We start from the raw sequence: 4,325 nt of genomic DNA on the forward strand, positions 1-4,325 counted from the left end.
GCCAAAAGACCTGTAAGAGAGGGAAGAAAAAAGAAGTTCTATTATAGATTTTTTATTTTTCATTTTACTACAATGAAATAAAACAGCTAAGAACTTTGCAGCCAAGCATGCCAAAAAACCTGTAAGAGAGGGGGAAAAAAAGAGTTCTACTATAGATTTTTTTCTTTTTCATTTTACTACAATGAAATAAAACAGATAAGAACTTTGCAGCCAGGCATAGTTGCACATGCTTGTAATCCCAGTACTTGGGAGGCTGAGACAGGAGAATCACAGGTTCGCAGCTAGCCTCAGCTACTTATTGATGCTCTCTGCAACTTACTGAGACCCAGATTTAAAAATAAGAATAAAAAATAAAGCTGGGGGTGTAGCTCGGAGGTAGCATGCTCCTGGTAACCCCCAGTTCCTCAAAAATAAATAAATAAATAAATAATTTAAAAGTCTTTTCATGATTTCTATCCCTGCGCTTGGAAGGCAAAGACAGGTTCGAAGCCAGCCTCGCTCACTTAAGAGACCCTGTTTCCAAATAAAAATATAAAAATGGGTCTGGGAGTGTAGCCCGGAGGTAGACGGTTTCCAGGAACCCCAGTACCACCAAAAAAAAAGACTCATTTTTTCCCCCTCATCTGTTAACCATTTAATGTTTATTTTGGGAATATGATAAAAATTATGCAATTTTGGTATTCTTTCAAGATTATCTTCTCAAAGCTGTATGTGGTGGCACAATCCTGTAATCCCATAACTTGGGAAGATGACACAGGAGAATCAGAGATTCATGGCAAGCCTCAGCAACTTAGGCCTTCCACAATCTAGTGATACACTGTTTTCAAATAAAAATAAAATAAGGTAGGGGGTGTAGTTCCAAGCTACAATGTCCCTGGGTTCAATCCTAGTACCACTACTGCAGAAAAAATATATGTGTGTGTGTGTGTGTGTGTGTGTGTGTGTGTGTGTGTATAAGCATATATGTATATATGTGTGTGTGTGTATATGTCTATATATTTGATAACAGCACAATTCACAATAGCCAAATTATGGAACCAACCTAGGTGTTTGTCAACAGATGAATGGATTAAAAAATTATAGGAGCCAGGCATGGTGACGCACGCTTGTAATTCCAGCATTCAGGAGGCTGAGAATGGAGGACTGCGGTTCGAGGACAGCCTCAGCTACTTACTGAGGCCCTCTACAACTCAGTGAGATTCAAAGAATAAAAAAGCCTGGTGTGGCCGGGCGTGGTGGCGCATGCTTGTAATACCTGTGCTTGGGAGGCGGAGACAGGAGGATCGCGCTGGTTTGGAGCCAGCCTCGCCGGCTTAAGAGACCCTGTTTCCACATAAAAAAGTTAAAAAAATAGGTCTGGGAGTGTAGCCCATGGGAGTGTAGCCCGGAGGTAGAAGGGCTTCCAGGAACCCCAGGGGTACAACCAAAAATTAAATTAATTAAATAAAATAAAAATTTTTAAAAAAGAATAAAGCCGGGCGTGGTGGCGCACACTTGTAATCCCTGCGCTTGGGAGGCAGAGACAAGGAGGGTCGCTCAGGTTCGAAGCCAGCCGTGTGCGCTGGCTTAGGAGACCCTGTTTCCAAATAAAAATGTAAAAAATAGGTCTGGGAGTGTAGCCCGGAGGTAGAAGGGCTTCCAGGAACCACTGTACCACAAAAAAAAAAAAAAAAAAAAGAATAAAAAATAGGGCAGGGGGCGTGGCTCAGAGGTCGAATGCCCCTGGGTTCCATCCCCAGACCCACACACACACAAAAATATATATATAGGATAGCCACACAATGGAATTCTATTCAGCAATAAAAAACAAAATTGTATTATTTGCAAGAAAACAGGAGGACCTGGAGAATATTATGCTAAGTGAGATTAGCCAGTCACAGAAAATGAAGGATCATATGTGTTCTTTAAAATGTGGAAGCTAAGCCGGGCATGGCAGTGCATGCTTATAATCCCTGCACTCGGGAGGCTGAGACAGGAGGATCGCACAGGTTCGAAGCCAGCCTCAGCTACTTAGTGAAGCTCTCAGCAACTTAGTGAGACCCTATTCCCAAATAAAGTATAAAATAGGTCTGGGAGCCGGGTGTGGTAGTGCATGCTTGTAATCCCAGCATTCGGGAGGCTGAGACAGAAGGATCGTGGTTCGCCGACAGCCTCAGCTATATAGTGAGGCCCTCTGCAACTTAGTGAGACCCGGTTTCAAAATAAAGAATAAAAAATTGGGCAGGGGCTGTAGCTTGGAGGTCAAATGCCCCTGGGGTTCCATCCCCAGACCAGAAAAAAAAAAAAAAAAACAGGTCTGGGAGTATAGCCCGTAAGTAGAAAGCCTCTGGGTTCCAATCCCAGTACCACAACAAACAAACAAACAAACAAACAAGATGTGGAAGCTAGAAAATAAAGGAGATACCATAGGGACTCCAGATAAAGGAGGTAAAGCCTCAGTGGAGCCAGGCAGGTGGTCTCAGGGAAGAGGAGAGGGAAGAGTGAGGTTCATTAAAGAAATTACTACCATCGAATATGTGTACATTTGTGAAAATATCAATGTCTGCCAGGCACAGTGGCTCACGCTTGTAATCCCAGCATATGGAAGGTGGAGACAGGAGGATTATGGTTCGTGAACAGCCTTAGCCTCTTAGGCCCTTTGCAACTCAGTGAGACGCTGTTTCAAAATAAAGAATAAAAAATAGGCTGTGCATGGTGGCGCATGCAGGCTTTTAATCCCAGCATTCAGGAAGTAGAGATTGGAAGATCACAGTTGAGACCCCATTTCAAAATTAAAGCCAGGTGTGGTGGCACTCCCTTGTAATTTCAGCATTTGGGAGACTGGAAGAGGAGGATCCAGGTTCATGGCCAGCCTCAGCTACTTAGTGAGGCCATTTGCAACTCAGTGAGACCATTTCAAAATAAACAATAAAAAGTAGGGCTGGGGGAGCTGTACATGGTGGTGCACGCTTATAATCCCCGCGCTTGGGAGGCAGAGACAGGAGGATCACACAGGTTTGAAGCCAGCCTCGCTGGCTTAAGAGACCCTGTTTCCAAATTTAAAAAAATATATAAAAATAGGTCTGGGAGCGTAGCCCGGAGGTAGAAGGGTTTGGGCGGGGGGGGGGGGTTGTTTGGAGGTAGAATACTCCTGGGTTCCACCCCCAGTACTGCGAGAAAAAAAAAAAAAAAAGGGTGTATTCATTCGAGTCACCCCTCCATGCCAGTCTGGTATGGAGCTGTACCTATCCTCTGTATTTCGAGCTTTCTAATAAACTTCTTTAAATCAAGAAAGAAAGAAAGAAAGAAAGAAAGAAAGAAAGAAAGAAAGAAAGAGAGAGAGAGAGAGAGAGAGAGAGAGAGAGAAGAAAGAAGAAATCAATCTCAGTACTGTGTATGAGGATGGAACTAAGTGCTATGTGTATTTATGTCACTGTCAACATGATTTACATTATGATGTGAGAATATATCAATAAAAGTATATAATAAAAACATATTCAAATATAGTACTCACTTTAAGCTCCTCACCATTAATACTAAAAAAACAAAAAGTAAATTTAAAAAACCTATCTTCATTTCAACTATAGAACTAACAAAATTCTATTAAGTACCAGTTAAGAGCAGGTTCTAATATAATTACTACCCTCCATTTTGTGTGTGTGTGTGTGTGTGTGTGTGTGTGTGTGTGTGTGTTCATTCCTGGGGATCAAATATGAAGTCTTCTTCAACTTACAACCTATCCCTCCCCCCGCCTGTTTTTTATTTTTTGTTTTGAAATAGGGTCTTACAAGATTGCTAAAGCCTCCTAAATTGCTGAGGCTACATCTCCAACTTGTGACCCTCCTATCTCAGGTGTACACCACCATATCCAGCTTCCATATGCTTTTAGCTTTGATATTGTCTAATCTCACAGTATGAAGCTGGGCCTGATCGAACATCTATAATCTTCCTGTCTCCGTCTCCCAAGCACTGGGATATAGGCCACTGCCACAATGCCTAGATTACTTAAAAGTTTTTCCACACTGCTTTTCAAATTCTTTGTATTATTTATGTATGTATTTATTTATTTGGTGGTACTGGGAATGGAATTCAGGGGAATTCTACCTCTGAGTTACATCCCCAGCCCTACTTTTTATCCTTTTTTAAAATTTTTTTGGTAGTACTGGGGTTCCTGGAAACCCTTCTACCTCTGGGTTACATGTCCAGACCTATTTTCATACTTTTCTATTTGGAAACAGGGTCCCTTAAAGCAGTGAGGCTGGCTTCGAACCAGTGCCATCCTCCTGTCTCCACCTCAGCATGTGCCACCTCGCCCGGCTATTCTTTATTTTGAAAGAGGGTGATGC

This window comes from Muscardinus avellanarius (genome assembly GCF_963383645.1).
Source record: "Muscardinus avellanarius genome assembly, chromosome: 2".
Classification (NCBI taxonomy): domain Eukaryota; kingdom Metazoa; phylum Chordata; class Mammalia; order Rodentia; family Gliridae; genus Muscardinus; species Muscardinus avellanarius.